Source organism: Scyliorhinus canicula, chromosome 2 (assembly GCF_902713615.1).
Source record: "Scyliorhinus canicula chromosome 2, sScyCan1.1, whole genome shotgun sequence".
In the NCBI taxonomy this organism is placed as follows: domain Eukaryota; kingdom Metazoa; phylum Chordata; class Chondrichthyes; order Carcharhiniformes; family Scyliorhinidae; genus Scyliorhinus; species Scyliorhinus canicula.
This window is the reverse complement of record NC_052147.1, coordinates 177,393,035-177,413,136: the sequence shown is the minus strand read 5'-3', so window position 1 is coordinate 177,413,136 and position 20,102 is coordinate 177,393,035.

Below are 20,102 nucleotides of genomic sequence, written 5' to 3'. Positions count from 1 at the left end.
TGGGCGGAGTCGTGGGCGAGTCCGTTGATGAACTGGTCTGTGAGGGGGATGGTGGAAAAGTGTCTCTGGTGGGCGGGGTGAAGTGTTCTGCTGCATCCAGCAGGACATGGTGAGCATGGTTGGCCTGTGTTCCATAAGCCTTTAACTGGTTTATATGGAACCACGCGGTCTTCCCATTAGGATACTTTATCCTGTAAACGGAGGGGCTAATTTTGTCCGAAATTGAGTAGGGACCGGAATATTTTGGAGCCAAAAAACTGCTGGGGTTATAAACAGATAACATTACCTGTTGCCCAACCTGGAATTCTGTGGTGTGGACGGTCTTATTGAAACAGGCAGTCCGTTGCTGTCGGCGTTTCCCTAGCTGGACTGCGGCTGCGAGCTGTGCAGACCTCACAGTCTCAACTAGATCTTTAACTGCCTTTTCATGTGTGAGGGCCGTCACTTCGGGGCTTGTCATGTCCAGTCCTAAAAGGAATTCTGTACCTTTCATAGGGCGTCCGGTCATGAGTGTATGTGGTGTGTATCCTGTCGATGTGGAGACAGTGTTCCTTATGAACATAAGTGCAAATGGGAGCACTGAATCCCATGTGGAATTATTCTCTTGAACCATTTTCCTAAGGGTAGTTTTTAGGGTCCGATTCATGCGCTCCACAATCCCGCTGGACTGTGGATGATACGCAATATGGAAGTTTTGTTTGATTCCGAATATTGTCAGGACGTTCCTCATGACCCGTCCTGTAAAGTGAGATCCCTGGTCCGAATCGATACTTCGGGGTAAACCCCATCTCGTGAAGATGTGGTGGGTCAGGATCTTTGCAGCTGTCTTTGCTGTATTTGTTCGTGAGGGAAATGCCTCTACCCACTTGGTAAAGGTATCTATCACCACCAGAACGTATTTATAGCCATTCCTGCAAGGGGGCAATGGACCTATAAAGTCGATCTGGAGGTTTGTCCAAGGGCCGTTAACTGGGCGAGTATGCCGAAGTTGTGCTTTCTTAGAATACCTCTCCGGGTTATTCTGAGCACAAATCAGGCAATTCTCTATGTAGTGCGTTACATCATTCCTGAGATTAGGCCACCAACAGAGTTGCCTGAGGTGCCTCGTTGTTGCATCAATTCCCTGATGCCCGTGTCCGTCATGGAACAAGGCAATCATCTGATTCCTGTCCTGCTGTGGGACCACATAAAGTTGGTCCTTAATGATCACACCCTCATGTGTGGTCAGTGCGTGTTTAAAGTGCTCGTAAGCAGGCACAAAATTTCCCTTGAAAACCTCCCTGAGGTCTCCGTCCTGTTTTTGTGCTGCCACGAGATCTTTAATATCAGTCTGTGAGACTTGGACTGCGCTCACAGGGGCGCTAGCTGGTGCGCTAGCTGGGGGGGTCCATAAGTGTCCTCTCCTGGAACCTGCCTTAGCCAACGCGTCGGCCTTTACATTCCCAGGGGGTGATGACCTATGGTGGCTTCTTACTTTTATTATGCCGAAGGTCCTGTCCTTCGCTTTCTCTCGGATATGCTGGAGTAAGGGGGCTGATGGAAGGGGTTTTCCGTCTGCGGAGACAAAACCTCGTGTTCTCCACAGGGGCAGAAAATCTGTCAGGCTATTGCAGACATATAAGCTGTCTGAATATATGTCTGCTGGGCTGGGGAAAGAATTGGGGTGGTCCACTATGTACGCTATGGCTGCTAGCTCTGCTGCCTGCGCGCCTAAGTGACCTGGTAACTTAAGAGCTATCTCTTCGAGAGCGCGCCCCTGCGCGTCCTCTACATAGATGCCGCATCCTGTGATACGCTCACCATTTAAAACTGTGGAGGAACCGTCTACATAAATCCTCAAGGGGCCACACGTGTCTGTGGGTTGGGGGCTTTGTTTTGGGTTCCCTATCTTCCTGGGGGGTGTCTTTGCGATAAAGGGTCCTGTGTTATGCAGGGGAGCTACAATTTCACAGTCATGGGGCTGTCCGGGGTATTGGAGGTTGTCTGCTAAGTATGTGTGTGTGCGTGTCCGTTTTACAGTAATGTCCCGTCCTTGTAAAAGTAGGGTCCACCTAGCTGCCCTAATCTGGCTAACTGAACCGTCCTTCAGTCGACCGTCTAGTAGTAGCTGTGTGGGTGTATGTTCGGTTAGAATGGTGATGGGGTTTAGTCCGGTGATGTAGGAAAAGTACTGTACTGCCCAGAAGACAGCAAGGAGGTGCCTCTCACAGGCCGAAAATCCTTGTTCTACTGGGTCTAACAGTCGGGAGGCATAAGCCACTGGTCTTAGCTGCTCGTGCCGTTCCTGAAGCAACACGGCCGAGAGGGTCAGATCGGTGCTCGCTACCTCTATTGCGTACGGTGAAAGTTGGTCGGGGACTAGCAGCGCGGGTGCTGCACTAAGGGCTCGTTTCAACTCTTCCACAGCGCCTGTATGCTGCGGAAGCCATTCCCAGGGGGCTCCTTTCTTAAGGAGGTCTGAAAGTGGGGCGGCTTTTGTCGCGAATCTGTCTATGTGGTTCCGACAATAGCCAACCAGTCCTAAAAACGACCGGAGGGCTGAAACATTCTGGGGAAGGGGCAATTTGACGATCGAATCAATTCTTTTGAATTCGATCTCGCGTTTGCCGTGCGTGATGACTGATCCCAAATACATCACTTTACTTTCCAATATTTGGGCCTTTTTCGGGTTAACTTTACAGCCAATTTCAGTTAAGAGTTCCAGGAGTTCGGCCAGAAGCGAAATGTGCTCCGCCTTTGTGTCTGTCTGCAGTAGTAGGCCGTCTACATACTGTACCAGACATTCGGGTCGGGAAAATTTTTCTAATCCACTTGCCAGCTGTCGGTGGAAAATGGAGGGTGAATTGTGGAATCCTTGTGGGAGGCATGTCCACGTGTACTGCTGAGTTTTAAAAGTGAATGCGAATTTGTATTGGCACGCTTTTGCCAATGGTATTGACCAGAATCCATTACTGATGTCCAATACCGTGAAGTACTTGGCGTTGAGACCCTGCTTGAGCATGGTCTCGGGACTAGTAGCTACCGTTGGGGCTACTGCGGGGGTTACTTTGTTGAGTTCCCGATAATCGATGGTCAGACGCCATGATCCATCGGGCTTCCTCACTGGCCAAATAGGGGCATTGTTGGTGGAGGCTACCGTTCTCAGTACACCTTGTTCCAACAAGCTGCCTATAACTTTTTCTATTTCCACCTCTGCCTCGAGGGGAAATCTATACTGCTTTTGCGGTCGGGGGTCCTGTCCGGTAACATGAACTTGTCCAGTCATTCTGCCACAGTCATGACGGTGACTTGCAAATGCTGTCCTGTGTTTGTTTAGTAGGGCCTTAATTTGTCTGTCGGTGTGGAGTGTAGTCAGGTCGAATGAGTACTCTCCCACTGCGCTAATCCGATTAGCGTAGTCTCCTACTGTGAGGGTGGCTGGGGCTCTGTCTGATCTAGCCATTCGCCAGACACACTGGTTCACTGGGTCGAACGACAAGCTGTGAGCGTTCATAAAATCTATCCCCAGGATGTGTTCTGCTGTCTGGGGAAGATTTACTAAAACTACGGGGTGCCTTGTGCTAATGTTCCCTAGCTGGATCGCTACGGGTGCTGTGATATGTCCCTGCTGCGAGTGTCCGGTGAACCCGCTAAGTGTGATGGTGGAGGTGGTCGGCCACGTGTCTGCGTGTGCCGTGGTTGTGGAGTTAATGGTGGTGCGGGATCCTCCTGTGTCCCACAGTAACTCTATGGGCTTCCCTTTGACTTTTGCCGTGACTACGGGCCTCCCTGATGAGTCCCATAGTGTGTCACAGACCCAAGTGGGGGAGCCCGAACACCGTCAGTTCGTCTCGTCCACATTGGTGGGTCCTGACTGTACTGCTACATTGTGGATGGGTTTTGCCTTGTTGCGGTTCAGAGTGCCTGTCTGCTGGCCTCTCTGAGATCGCTGGGGTGCTTGGCACTCTTTTGCCCAATGCCCTAACTGTCCACAGTTATAGCATTCCTGTCCTTTCTGTTGAGGGCTGCTCTTGCCTTCATTTACCCATGCGGGCTTCTGGTGCTCTCTGACTGCTTGGATATCTGCAGCAGCCTGAGCCTCTTCTGGGGATCTAACTTTTCCTTTTGCCTGAAGCGATTGCTCCCAAGCGCGGGACAATCTTTTCAGGACCCATTTTTCGTTATGGGCCTCTTCTGAGGGGTCGTAATTATTGCAAGCGCTCTGTCCTGCTTCTGTTGCGTGTGAGATAATTGTGCGCGTCCACTTAACCATGTTTTCGCGGGTTAAATGCGCTCTATCTAGCTGTCCGAAAACTGCGCTGAAGTGAATCCACAGCCTTCCTGCGAATGCTGTGGGGTGTTCGGATCTCTTCTGCCTGCACTTATTCAATCCTTCTACGGGGTCACCTCTATTGTACCCGATGGCATCTAAAATGGCAGTGTGCATCTCCTCTAGGCTGCCTCCTGCCACGTTCTGTGGGTCGGGGAGGGCTGCCACCACACTCTGGTCTAAGCTCAGCACGGTGAGCTTAACCTGCTCTCTCTCATCCAGGCCGTACATGGTAGCCTGCTGTTTCACTTTAGCGAAGAACTGGTGGGGGTCTGCGGTGGGGAGGAACGGAGTGATCTTTTCACAAGCGTCCCTTAGCTGGGTTACTGTTAAAGGGGTGGTGTAAGTTATGTCTGGGGCGCCTTCTGATTCGGCTTTCCTCTGTGTGGTTACGGGATTCATGGGTGCGGTTATGATCTGAGCTGTGGGGGGTTGGGGTGCCTGTCGTTTCTGCTGAGCTGCGGGCGCACATGTTCCCTGAACATAACGCTGCGCTGTCTCGCTTAATTCCTGCCAATCTGGGGCGTTTTCCCCATCTAACTGAGCTCCAAAGGTGCTTTGGAAGCCATTCTGCACCGAAAGCAGAGATTGCAGTTCCGCAATCTGTTTCCTGCATTTCGCGTGGTCAACTGTGCTTTGTCTTTGTTCGGTCGTTGCAGCGTGGAGTGCTCTCAAAGCTGCTTTGAGATCAGAGCATTGCCTCTGCAATGCCTCCACCTGCTTTTCCGATTCCTGTCTTATCAGAACGGCACGTTGCACGTCCTGATAGGCTTTCTCATACTGGGTCTGGGAACTGTTCAGATGAGCTAGACAAGACTGGTGAGCCCTCTTGGCATCATCCACCTCTCTACCCTTCTCTGCCAACTTCCCTTTTAATTCCAGGTTTTCTTTCTCGATGTCCCTGACATCGACCTTACTCATTCGGTTCCTTTCCTCTAAATATGTCCGGAGCGTCCTGATGACCTCCTCTGCGCCTCGCAACTGTGCCAAGCAGGACACAATCGCCATCGGCTTGCGTGCTTTACCTAAACTCTTTTTGTGTATCTGAGAGAGGTTCTCCCACCAAGTATGACCTATACTTCCGGGACCTGTCTCCTCATTTGCACAAAACTCTTTCCAAAGGGGCCATCCCTTTCCTTGTAAATATTTGCGGAGTTCCAGCTCCCACGTGGGACACTGGCCTACTCTGCTACTGCTGCTGGTCGCTGCGACCACAAACTTTGCTGGATCCATCAGACGTTCCATTGCCTGCATGGCCATTTCCTCTGACTCTCTTTTTATAATTTGGAACAGGGGGTTGCTGGGGTGGTGTTTCGTGAAAAGGGTACGGCTTACGCTATTTTCCGATTACAAAACTACCGAAAGTTTGTCGCAACAAAAAGCTTTCAGTTTTACCTTACAGCCCTGTTAGTACGCATGCACTAAACACACTTCCGAATTACGCTTATTATTTTGAACACCTTGAATACTTGTGATCTCTTTCTTTCTCTGCAATTTGGAGTTCTAATTCAAATTTCAGGGTCCTGGACACTGTGGTGTTTCCACTTACAACAGGGTCCCACCAGAGTCGCCACTAAATGTTGCACGTTTTACTATGGGCGTAAAACGCGTTTATTGGAGTGTATTAACACGCCTCCGAGTTCGACGTGTGCTTAACACTGCTAGGCTCTGTTCTATGTAATTATTTAGCTCTGGAGTCGCCAGTTGCCGTATAGGCAACGTCACAAGTATTCCAAGGTCAAGTTCAAAGTAATAAAGACGATACACCGATTAGTAAAGTTCAAACGATCAATATTTATTATACAGTTAATAATAAATACTCATGCACACACTAAGAGACTAAGCTACAACTAAACATAAGCAAACAGAATACTTATCTAACAGGAACAGGCAAGGTCAGAGAACGAGGCCTTCGTCCTGGTTTTGTCTGCAGCCTTCAGCAAGCGTTCTGGTACTTGGGAGTCTAGTGGGCTTGGATCGCGTAGCGAGCGTTGAACTTACGGTTTCGGCGGCTGGTGCTCAACGGCTGGAGTCAGGATGCCAGGTGTCAGTCAGAGCCGGAGCACGGGTTTAACAGACCGGACAACACGAGGTCCCTATCTTTTATAGGGGTTCCGTTGTCCTTCCCTCTTCTCGGGCGGGCTCTACCTATTGGATCAATTTCTTATCGATACTGGATTAATTCCCCAATGCGAGGGGGTCTCCGTGATGGAGGGGGCGTTTCTTATGTCCTTTTGTTTGGAGGTTTCTGGTGCCTCGATGTCTGGGTCTTGATTAGAATGTGTCCATTCAGAACCAAATGTATCTATTGTGTGGGTGTTCAAGTCTGATGGCCTCATTAGCATGCAAAGCGTTTTGCCATTTGCACCTAGCTAAGGTCTTTTCACCTGAGCCCAAACTGGTTTCTGCTGCTGCAGAATGCAAACTGCTCTTTGCAGACTGCTGTTCTGGCTGAACTGTCTGTTTCCCAGCAGCCTTCCATTTTAGTTTGGCTCAGTGTCCATTTTGCGTGGCCAGCATGGCTACACTCCACCCTAGGCCAGCCCTGTCCTGGGCCTCGGTCACCGCCTGCACAATGTGCCCCAGGCCCTGGACATGCTGATCCATGGCCAAAACCCCCGCCCCCTCGGCCTCCCCTGCAGTTGCCACCTGTGCATATCTGGCCTGGGTGGCATGCATGGCTGCCACCACTTCCTGCTCCTGCACGTGGTTGGACTCCCCTAACTGCACCTGCAGGTGCTGGATGCACGCCGACAATCCCTCATGGTGACCCTGGTTTTCCGACAGCATCTCCACGATCAATGGCACCATCTGTTCCAGAAGCCCAAAACACTTTTGGACAGCAGTTAGTCCCTGGGGTTGTTCTGCCCTCCGACCGTCTACCGCCTCAGAAGTTCCCAGTTCCTATCTCCACCTGATGTACCAGAGCATGTATGTGATGCGGAAAACAGAAAAGGCACAATGTTAGACAGTCCGATGCATGCAGCTCAGGGGGTGAGTAGCTGGTCACATCAATGGCAGGCCCATGGCGGTTGGTATGGATGCCAGCATGTGGTCCATGGTTGGGGTTCGGCCGCCCTCTCTTTGTGGGGGATGGTGGAGTTACGGGTGTGTGGGATAGGGGTTGGTTCCAGGGGCACAGTGCTGCCTACTACCCCTGGCACCTGAGGAGGTTGTGCAGTTTCATCCAGCAGTGCTGGCTAGTCATGATGATGTTTCCCACGGTGCTCACAACAGCTTCCACCTGCTTCCAGGCACGGCAATCAGTGGCAGCTGGCAGCCCCTTTGCTGGGCAAGGGTGCAGGGTCGCCTGCCTCTCCTTCACGTCGTCGAGGAGATTCTCCAGCTTGGCGTCCATGAAATGGGGTTTCGCTCTCCTCGCTGCCATCTTCTTGGCTGGGATGGTGTGTGTGGGGAGTGAAGTGTGTATAAGCTGCTGCAGCTTGTCAGCCTCCTGCATATCAATCACGATCCCAGCAAATCCCGCACCATTTCCTGTTGGAATTGATTCTGTTCCACATTGGGCCATGCCAGCCAGTTAATGGTCGTTGAACCCGGTCCAGGTGAGGCACCAGTTTTACTGTCGTGAAAGGCCACGATTCCTGCCACGCCATCAACACCTAGTCTCAGGAAAGAAGAATCCAACTGCATATCTTTCCTTACATCATCTCCAGCTTTGAGCATTTATCCCCATCAAAACCATTACTCACTCTCACTGTGATTATTCCCCTGATTGCAGCACTCATCTCTGCTCCCTTAAGGATATGGCAGACAACTAATTTAGGCATTCATCACCAGATCTGACTGACCATGTGAAATATTATCGGTTCTTATTTGTGCAAGTTGCTCACTATTCCAGGTTCAATGTGGTATGCAAAGGTAAACCACAGCTTCCTTTCATGGCTGAAAACTGTTTTCTTAAATCCTTCTCCTCTATCCTCACTTCTAGCAACAAGAACACAGAGCTCAGGAAACCTTTGTCACCAAGATTGAGACCATCCAATCAGCAACCTCTGCCCCATCCCTCCTTTCCTCGAGCCCACTAACCCAAACTTTCTCTCAGCATCCTCCTGTCCTGAGCCTGAAACTTGTATTTTTCTCAATTTCTCTCTTATCGCTGAACACATCTTCCCCTACAACCCAACTCCTAGCCTCTCAATATATTCCTACTAAATTACTGAGTCACCAACTTCCTTTCCTGACTCTCATGCTCGCCAATGTTGCTAATATCTCTCCTCAAGTGCCCCTGCCCACTGTTATACATAATCACAAACAGCCCTTGTCCTGGGGCTCTGTCTTTGAGAGCCACCATCACATCGTCCACTCCCGTTCCTCTCCAAAGTTTGTTCACGTTATCACCTCAAATATTCCAATGGAACCCTGAGCCAGATGTTTATGTAGGAGGCAATAAGATCACGTCAGAAAGCTTTTTGACCTGGCAGACCTTTATTTTCATGTTGGGTAGTGTTATAACCTGCCTGCTTACCACTGGCTGGGGACAAATGGCAATCCCACAATCCTTTGGGAGTATGAGCCTTCCCAATGAGGGGGGGGGGAATCATTAGCAGATTTCCTGCATGAATAAAGCTGGACAGTTTGGAACCGGCTAGAGGAGAGTGAGCAGCAAGGGAAGTTGCTGCTGCTGTTGTGTATGTATATGTTTGGGCAGCACGGTAGCATGGTGGTTAGCATAAATGCTTCACAGCTCCAGGGTCCCAGGTTCAATTCCCGGCTGGGTCACTGTCTGTGCGGAGTCTGCACGTCCTCCCCGTGTGTGCGTGGGTTTCCTCCGGGTGCTCTGGTTTCTTCCCACAGTCCAAAGATGTGCGGGTTAGGTGGATTGGCCATGATAAATTGCCCGTAGTGTCCTAAAAGGTAAGGTTAAGGGGGGGTTGTTGGGTTACGGGTATAGGGTGGATACGTGAGTTTGAGTAGGGTGATCATTGCTCGGCACAACATCGAGGGCCGAAGGGCCTGTTCTGTGCTGTACTGTTCTATGTTCTATGTTCTATGTTATTGTAAATAAATGTTATTTCTTTCTATCTTTCAACTCGTGCTGGATTCTTCGTGGCCCTCACAAAAGGTAGACAGGGGTGAGGTTTAGGTGGGTGGATGGCCAGGCTGGCAGGCTGAATGTTCACCTCCATTTACTGGGTCACCAGCCCAGTTTTATTGGTGAATGCCAGACCCTCAAATGTTCTAGCTTCTACTAATCTAATATTGAGGGAGAACCTTTATAGAGGCAGGACCTCCAGCCACCATCATCCCACCCATTTAAACATCCTTACTGCCTTCAAACTAGCCCATGGAGAGGGTATAAAATACCACCCTAATAGTCGAACACACAAACACACTGGACACTAAAAGAAATTCTCATTCACGAAACCCATTCATAAAATGCAAATTCCCTCAATCGGTGAATATGTTGTAACAAACAAATATGATTTCACTGACCACATCAAAGACTGCTGGTCTTTTAATGACATCTTAAAACATTCCTACTACAAACTAACCCAACATCCAGTAAACGGTGCACATGATGACCAGACTTCCTGTGTAATAATCCATAGAGGCTGCTCTCCCAATAAGCTCATCACAACAAACTCCAGACTTCCAATTCCATTCTGGAAAGATGGGAAAATATCAGCAAGGCTTTTTAAACCCTGCAGCGACAAATTTCCTCCCTTCATCAATTTATTCTTTTGTTGCAAGGAGCTGTGCTCCTGGCCTGTCATTCAATGTGGTAATGAGCTGATCCCTCGGGTTTTGCAGAGTTCACTGATGTCCCTAACTAATGGATGGGAGTTCTCTCCTGCTTGGGTTTAGGAATTAAAAATTAAGCAGCAAGCTTTCATGAATTTAAAATAACAAAGGTTATTTATTAACAGCTCCATGAGTTTTCAGAGGCAACAACCACATACAACATCAGTGTAATCATAAATCTAATCAAAATTCAAATATATGTGCCTCTTGTTTCTTTCCACTATGCTCCCTTTTGGTGCCTGTGTATAACAACTGACCTCATAAATCTATCCTCTCCAGGGGCACCCTTGTGGCAGGACTGGATGAGATGGCTGGTTGCTGTATTCTGCTGAGTATCTTTGCGAGTGAGGTAATCCTTGCTTCATGTAAGTGAAGCACTGTAATTTACCTGCTATAAGTTGAACCTGCTATATTGACAGATTATCCTGATCTATTTTTCTGATGGAACTTCTAGACGACCACATGTGTTGCTATTCTGGAAGCTAACGCTGAATACATTTCTGCTTTGACGTAAAAACTGGGCACTGGCTCTGCATGGTCACAGGTTTTCCTGGGAAACAGATTTAATGGCACTAATCAGATCAAGGAAGTTCTGTAACTGGCTGCCATGCAACATGCACTGGTTTGCATCTCACATTCTGGTGCTCAACAGCATCCATGGCAGAAACAAAGATCATCCTTGGAGTCTTTGTAAGCAACCTTCATGTTGTAGGGAGTAGAATCCTCCAACTGATTCAGTGTGTGCCTGGTACTTAGTAAACATTTTTGTCTTAAAGCAGAATCCAGGAAATCTCTGTCTCACTTCAGTTGAGAAGTGATATCTTCTGACTGGTCAACTAATCAATGCTTCTGGAAATCCAGTTAACTCCTTCAGTCCACTTGTGCGCTGTGTGCCACACTTTACTCTCTCCCCTCTGACCTGCTCTTTAATGCTCTTTGGGCAGATGTCTATGAGCTAGAGCCTGACAGAGGGAATGTGATCATCTTCCTCATTTACATTCTTCTTGCTGCATCCTATCTAGAGGAGGAGTTGAAGAAAAGTTGGAAGAGTAACTGAGAAGAGTTTACATGTGACATTTAAGATGAGGAGGTACAGGACACTTTATTTATTGCACTTTGCTTACATGTAATGCGGGGTCTAGTAGGAGGAAGGTAAGGACAAGACAAAATTCCAGGTGGCATTTGGCCTCCAACTGCTATTTCTACAACTATCTTGCATAGCTATCTGTCCAGGAACTCCATCACCATCTCCTCTTGGGAGACTGTCAGAGTAGTTTGCAAGAGTCACTACCTGTGGCCAATCTCTCCGGTGAATGAGTTGCCCTCTCTTTCAAGAAGAGTATAACGTATGAGAAAGCACTCTGGTTTTCATAGGTTCGAGTAAAACCCAGGTGTTATCAGATAGATGATAAAAGATTGATGATTGATGCTTCAACCAACTATTACGCACCAGATGGGGATGCCTTCATATAATTGTATCAGTCTATTAACACTTGCAGGTAAAGTCTAGGAATATAAAAAGGCTCAGGAACTTAATGGTAATATTTTGAAGTACTTCAATTCAACCTGGGGAAGATGATTGCAAATGGTAGTCACACTGACTTGTATGCATGCTTGTGAAGTATGGCTGGTTCCTCTTACCTTGGCTGACCTGATAAGATCAGGAGCACAGTTTGTTTTATTTGTTTTTTGGATGTGGGCATCGCTGGCTGGGCAAGCATTTGTTGCCCATTCCTATTTGCCCTTGAACTGAGTAACTTGCTAGACCATTTCAATGGGGGGAAGTTAAGAGTCAACTACGTTGCTATGGGTCTGGAGTCACATGTAGGCCAGACCAGGTAAGGATGGCAGATTTCCTTCCCTGAAAGACATTAGTGAACCAGATGAGATTTTATGACAATCTGTCATGGTGCGATTCGAAGCCAGCACCCCAGAGCATTACCCTGGGTCTCTGGATTACTAGTCCAGTGACAATACCACTCTATCACTGCCTTCCCCGATGCTATGCATGAGGTTGTAAACTTCTCACTGACTGATTTGGCTCTTCCTTCCATTCTAACCACATACCACCACCAACTGGTGGAAATATGGATAGAACATAGACAAATAGAGCACAGAACAGGCCCTTCGGCCCACGATGTTGTGCCAAACCTTTGTCCTAGATTAATCATAGATTATCATAGAATTTACAGTGCAGAAGGAGGCCACTCGGCCCATCGAGTCTGCACCGGCTCTTGGAAAGAGCACCCTACCCGAGGTCAACACCTCCATCCTATCCCCATAACCCAGTAACCCCACCAACACTAAGGGCAATTTTGGACACTAAGGGCAATTTATCATGGCCAATCCACCTAACCTGCACATCTTTGGAGTGTGGGAGGAAACCGGAGCACCCGGAGGAAACCCACGCACACACGGGGAGGATGGGCAAACTCAGTGACCCAAGGTGGAATTGAACCTGGGACCCTGGAGCAGTGAAGCAATTGTGCTATCCACAATGCTACCGCACTGCCCTTAAGAACAAATTAATCGACACTCCATTATTCTACCATAATCCATGTACCTATCCAATAGCCGCTTGAAGGTCCCTAATGTTTCCGACTCAACTACTTCCACAGGCAGTGCATTCCATGCCCCCACTACTCTCTGGGTAAAGAAACTACCTCTGGCATCCCCCCTATATCTTCCCCCATTCACCTTAAATTTATGTCCCCTTGTAATGGTTTGTTCCATCCAAGGTAAAAGTCTCTGACTGTCTACTCTATCTATTACCCTGATCATCTTATAAACCTCCATCCGTCACCCCTCATCCTTCTCCGTTCCAATGAGAAAGGGCCTAGCACCCTCAACCTTTCCTCGTAAGACCTACTCTCCATTCCAGGCAACGTCCTGATAAATCTCCTTTGCACCTTTTCCAAAGCTTCCACATCCTTCCTAAAATGAGGTGACCAGAACTACACACAGTACTCCAAATGTTGTCTTACCAAGGTTTTGTACAGCTGCACCATCACCTCTCGGCTCTTAAATTCAATCGCTCTGCTAATGAACGCTAGCACACCATCGGCCTTCTTCACAGCTCTATCCACTTGAGTGGCAACTTTCAAAGATCTATGAACATAGACCCCAAGATCTCTCTGCTCCTCCACATTGCCAAGAACCCTACCGTTAACCCTGTATTCCGCATTCATATTTATCCTTCCAAAATGGACAACCTCACACTTGTCAGAGTTAAACTCCATCTGCTACTTCTCAGCCCAGCTCTGCATCCTATCTATGTTTCTTTGCAGCTGCCAACAGCCCTCCTCACTATCCACAACTCCACCAATCTTCGTATCATCTGCAAATTTACTGACCCACCCTTCAACTCCCTCATCCAAGTCATTAATGAAAATCACAAACAGCAGAGGACCCATAACTGATCCCTGCAGTACGCCACTGGTAACTGGGCTCCAGGCTGAATATTTGCCATCTACCACCACTCTCTGACTTCTATCGGTTAGCCAGTTTGTTATCCAACTGGCCAAATTTCCCATTATCCTATGCCTCCTTACTTTCTGCATAAGCCTACCATGGGGTACCTTATCAAGTGCCTTACTAAAATCCATGTACACTACATCCACTGCTTTACCTTCATCCACATGCTTGTTCACCTCCTCAAAGAATTCAGTAAGACTTGTAAGGCAAGACCTACCCCTCACAAATCTGTGCTGACTATCCCTAATCAAGCAGTGTTTTTCCAGATGCTCAGAAATCCTATCCTTCAGTACCCTTTCCATTATTTTGCCTACCACCGAAGTAAGACTAACTGGCCTGTAACTCCCAGGGTTATCCCTATTCCCTGTTTTGAACATGGGCACGACATTCGCCACTCTCCAATCCCCTGGTACCACCCCTGTTGATAGTGAGGACGAAAAGATCATTGCCAAGGCTCTGCAGTTTCATTTCTTGCTTCCCATAGAATCCTTGGATATATCCCGTCAGGCCCGGGGGACTTGTCTATCCTCAAGTTTTTTAAAATGCCCAACACATCTTCCTTCCTAACAAGTATCTCCTCGAGCTTACCAGTCTGTTTCACACTGTCCTCGCCAACATTATGGCCCCTCTCGTTTGTAAATACTGAAGAAAAGTACTCATTCAAGACCTCTCCTATCTCTTCAGACTCAATACACAATCTCCCGCTACTGTCCTTTGATCGGACCCAACCTCGCTCTAGTCATTCTCATATTTCTCACATATGTGTAAAAGGCCTTGGGGTTTTCCTTGATCCTACCCGCCAAGGATAGAACTAAATTTTCTAATAAGTGAGCTGCATTATTGGAAGGTATCTTTGGAAGCACTATGCATGGATGAAAATAGACTGCCTTGTGAATATATAAAAAAGACTAACAGGTTCCCAAGTGACAATTATGGATCTAAAGTCAAACACAATTGATTTGATAGCCTATATTGCAGGCATGTCCTGCATTATACTCGAAGGATATTTAACCTTAAATAGCTTCCTTAAAGTTCCAATCACCTACTCTGTTGATTCCTCCCAGTCCCTGCCATCACCATACTTTTATGGCAAGTGTCACTGGATGGGTCCCTTCTTTAGTTGCACCTCCCTCAGCATCACCTGCAGGGTTCTTTCTTAAAGGGGATAGTACTAATTTTGTTTCTCTAAGCCTTTGAACTGTTCTTTAAATCTTTCCCAATGCAGTTTGTGTTTTTCTTCTGCTCCAAATTTGTATCACTTTAAGGACCAGCAGCTCTTTAAATCCTTTGCGCCCCACATTAGATTTTACTATTCCGATGCTCTCCTGGACAGTCTCCCAGCTTCCACCCTCCATAAATGAGAGCTCATCCCAAAATACTTCTGCCCATATCTTAGCCAAGGGCCCATTTACTCATCACCCCTGTGTTCACTGATATCAGTTGCTAGTTTACTAACAGCTTCATTTTAAAATTCTCATCCTGGTTTTTAAATCACTCCACAGCCTTGCTCTACCCTATCTCTATCTGACGAGCTTCTGAGATTCTGAGCTTACTGAATTCTGGCTCCTTGCCCAATATTCATTGCTTGACAATTAGTGGCCATTCTGTCGCTGCCTCAGGAGGCCTTAAGCTCCTTCTCAAAACCACTCTGCCTCTCTAGTTCTAACTGTTGCTTACAGGTGTTCCTTAAAACTTTGCTATTTGACCAAACCTTGTGTCCCTAGTTCTAATATCTCCTTATGTGGCTTCATGCCACATCCTGCAGCATGCCTGTGAAGCACCACGGGATGTTTCACTAATGGCATTATATAAATGCAAAGTGTTGCAATTATTACTGAGTGTTTTGCTGTTTTGCCAATTTTGGCTGTTTGGACCATTCCTCAGCAAGGAATGGTTAACAATTAGTTAAATAAGCAGACATCTGGGCAGCACGGTGGTGCAGTGGTTAGCACTGCTGCTTGACAGCGCTGAGGTCCCAGGTTCGATCTTGGCTCTGGGTCAATGTCCGTGTGGAATTTGCACATTCTCCCCGTGTTTGGGTGGGTTTCACCCCCACAACCCAAAAATGTGCAGGGTAGGTGGATTGGCCACACTAAATTGCCCCTTAATTAGAAAAAATGAATTGAGTACTCTAAATTTATATTTTAAAAAATAAGCAGACTTCACGACACGCTTGAGACACAAGATGCATTTTTATTCTACTTGGCCTGCGGTCCTCCTTCCTTGTGCAAATGTAGCCATGTAATAAGCTGTATTATTTGAAACATAATAGGGCTAGAAAGAAAAATATGGTGAGAAATTGGCACACAAAAAAATCATTAGAAACCCGTTATTAGCTTATAGTGAATACATGAAGCAAAAGAATTTACTGCAGACCCTCTGTGACCCAACTTTATAAACAACTGCTTGTGTGGGGATAAGTGCTGGGCGTAAGACAAGGACACCTAAGAGATGACACAGTTGATTACACTGGGTGTGCAGGTGCAGTGAGCTGGATCACAGGCAGAACAAAGTGAGGGAGGAATCACTAGACCACAATGATCTCATCATCATCTGTGCATTAAATGATGAATGATGATAAGAAGAGGCCCCAGCACTCAGAAATGATTCATTACCCTGTCAGGCTATTAATGGAGTACTGTCCCCCAGTCAAATACTCCTCAAGATACTATTAAAGGAACAAAGATTGTTCATACCACGACTGAAAATTATTTTCATAAAGGGAGCACTATCCCATTTTCTTGTGATCTACGAGACGCTTTCAAGTTTGCTTAACGTTTCCTCAGCCAACCAGCTCAGTATCTTTGCTAATTTAAGAAGGTGATTCCAGTGAATAGATTACTTTTGTAAAATTCAAATCAGATGGAACGTGCATTTTATTTATATGAACTGATAAAAGTTGCAAACCTTTCAGAGAAGTATATTAAATGTAACTGTATTCTGAACTGAAACATTTATGCAAATTAATGTATGAAAGGTAAAAGGAAATGTTTTGGTTCAAATTGCCTAAAGTTTGGCAATGAGGACCTTATGCTATTATGTGCGGCACTCCATGATTGGCTGGGCCTTTTACAAAGGGAGCATCACAGAAAATGCAAACAGCTACTTGGGGACAGTTTTGAGCCTGCACCAGCTGTGCGCAGGATCAGCGACACAGGCTGAAAATCCAGAGAGAATTAGAAAACGCAAATCCCTCCAGCGACATCCTGATTGCCAATTTTCAGCACTCCTCATCGGTGGAAACATTGAAGTACAGAAAATAATAGCAGGAGGAGGCCTTTGAGCCTGCTCTACCATTCATTATGATCGTGGCTGATCATCCAACTCAATAGTCTGATCCCACCTATCCCCCATATCATTTGATCACCTTCGCCGCAAGTTTTGTATCTAACTGCTTCTTGAAAACAATGTTTTGGCCTCAACTACTTTTTCTGATAGGGAATTCCACAGGCTCGCCACTCTCCGGTTGAAGGAATTTCTCCTCAGCTCTGTCCTATAAAACCTACACAACTCCTCGGATGAGAGGTAGTTCAAGGAGGGGAAATCCACGGAGGAGGAGGAAGGACTTCCGGCCATGGCCAGCGCCTGCATGGGACAAACAGCTAGGGGTAGCCTCATAGCCTCTAGGTTTGGCCACAAACACGCCTTACGTGTGACATCTCAACAGTACTGTGGTGCCAGTGGTAGATGCACAAGGTGGTGCCCAGGTTCATGGCAAAGTGCTAAAGCCATTGGCCGGACTCTGCAGGAGGATGATGATGACTCGCATTGAGGATGGAGCGATGCTTCTCTTATGCTCAGCGATATGGCTGACAGTGAGCTTGTGGTGAATGTATTCACCATTATATAAGCTGTCTGTGTAGCACTGTGGCCCAATAGTAATGTGATCTCCTGACAGGTATTGTACTGGAACCTGGTGGGCTCCGCCTCTGGCTCCACACTCAGACGGTATATAGACCGGCCGCCTGGGGGCGGCGCTCATTTTGTACAGCAGACACAGGCAGGCTAGTTCTTGGTTAATAAAGACTAAGTTCACTCACTCTCATCGTCTCACAGTGAATTAATGAAACAACAGAGCTGAACGCATCCTGTCAATGAACAGGCTTATCATGGGGTTCAGAGGCTCAGCTTGAGCTTTCATCTGCTGCAGCCCCCTCCGATGTCAGGTGTCCTGGAGTTTTAACATCCGGGGTGGGCAGCCTCTCTGCACTCTGCCAGCCCGTGACCTTCTCATCACTGGAGAAGAGAGGCAGAAATTAGAAGCCTGAACATTGATGGAGGCAGATCTTTACTGAGTCATCGGTGTGGGAGGCAGGAGAGACATGGTGCTGCCATTCTCACACTCTACAGGGATTAAGTGCCAAGTGTGTGTGGGGATTTGTGGAGCCTGGTGCCACAAAATGACAGGGTCGAGGATCTGCTGGTGAACAAAGTTATGTTTAATGCATGAGTTATATTACAATGGTGACCTATCTCAACTAGTGTCTATGTGCACCCGTGCTCCCTGGGTGCCTATTGTCTCTTACTCTTCCTCACCCTCCCACTACAACTAGTTGTACCCCAGGATCCACAGCTGAGGCTGAGGTGACCTGCTGCCTTCCACAGCCTGTTGTCTGAAATGACCTTGGCGGGCATCCACTGGGGAGCCTGGACCTTGTGGCTCTGGGCCTACTTTCAAGCAGCACTGTGTTGCAATGTTACCATCCTTGCTTTTCGCAGCAGAAGGTGTCATGTGTCGCTCACAGGGTTGGGGGTGTCAGATGGGCTGGGCACCCTCAGGATCCCTTGGTTGGAGGGCCACAGACTGCACTCCTTGAATGCTCTGTGGCCCCTGTACTCCTCCATTGGATAGAGGGGCAGCTGGACTGAGATTGAGAAGCCCCGCCATCCTCTGGATTCCCATCAGTGCCTGCACCATGCAGTTGAAGCTCTGCACCATGGAACTCATACCCTCAGCCATGGAGGCCATGAGCTGAACCATGGAGCGGACATCCCCTGCCACGGAGTACTCATCCTGCGCCAAGATCTCTACTGCAGCTGCCACCCTGACAGTGTTAGTCTTGTTGTGTGGGAATAACAGCATCATCTCCTCGGGCGGAAGGCTGACACCTCCAGTCAACTTGCAGTTCGGGGGAGGGATGCTGTCATTCCTTCATGATGCTCGCGACTCTGCCTTTGAAGATCCAGAATCTCTGGGACTATTGGGCCCAGGGGAACATCATTAGCTAGGGGTTCAGCAGCGTGCCGGATCCCTGGGACATCCCTTCCCCTCCCCCTGTCTGCAGCATATCACCATCTATGAGGTGCTCACCAATTGGTGACGCAGAAGTCTGTCTACTACTTATTCTGACCGGGTTGGCTGAGTGAGAGATCAACTCGGAGCTGCAAAGGGTGTGTGAAGGGGTGCAGCGAGAGACTGGAGGAGGCAAACTTAACCTGGCCAAGCAAAGAAGGTCATTCGTCTTCTTGCGGCACTGCTGCCCCATCCTCTGCAGTGAGCTGGCACTGACTAATGCTGCCACGACCTCCAGGCAGGGATGGTGACCTTGCTGGAAGGGTGTGTGATGGAATGTGAGTACAGGATGTTCTACCTTTGCTGCACACCATCCAGGAGTTTGGTGAGGGCTCCCTCGATGAAACTAGGCACAGGCTACCTGGCAGCGACCCCCCCACCGCCAACAGCACCCCCCTATCCTCCCAGCTTAAAAACTGGGAGAGGATGGACCGGCAATGCAGACAACATTGCCTAAAGTAGATGACAGGGAAACTTGTAGACAATAATCCAGGACAAAATTAATTGACATTTGAAAAATACTGAGATAATAAATGAAAGTCAGTGGGATTTGTTAAAAACTTGATTGGTTTCTTTGATCAAGAAGTGGAGAGGGTTGATGAGGGTAGTCTGTAGATGTGTATATAGACTCTCAAAAGGTCTTTTACAAATTACTACTTAACAATTTTTTTTTAGCAAAGGGACTGTGGCAGTATGGATAAAGATTGATTAAAGGACAGAATGCAGAAATAGTGGTGAGTATTTACCAAACTGGAAGGAGGAAAATATTGATGTTGCCAAGGGGTTGGTATGAGGATCACAGCTCTTTGGATACATGTTATTAACCTGGATATACAAGGCATAATTTCAAACCCTGCAGAGGCTCTGACACTTGAACATACAGCAAACAATGATGATAATAGCAGACTTCAGGAAGGCATTTACATATTAGTGAAATGGGCAGACAGGCTGCTTGACCCGACATTAGGTCCTGGTGCAGGAACATAAGAACATAAGAACTAGGAGCAGGAGTAGGCCTGGCCCCTCGAGCCTGCTCCGCCATTCAATGAGATCATGGCTGATCTTTTGTGGACTCAGCTCCACTTTCTGGCCTGAACACCATAACCCTTAATCCCTTTATTCTTCAGAAAACTATCTATCTTTATCTTAAAAACATTTAATGAAGGAGCCTCTACTGCTTCACTGAGCAAGGAATTCGATAGATTCACAACCCTTTGGGTGAAGAAGTTCCTCCTAAACTCAGTCCTAAATCTACTTCCCCTT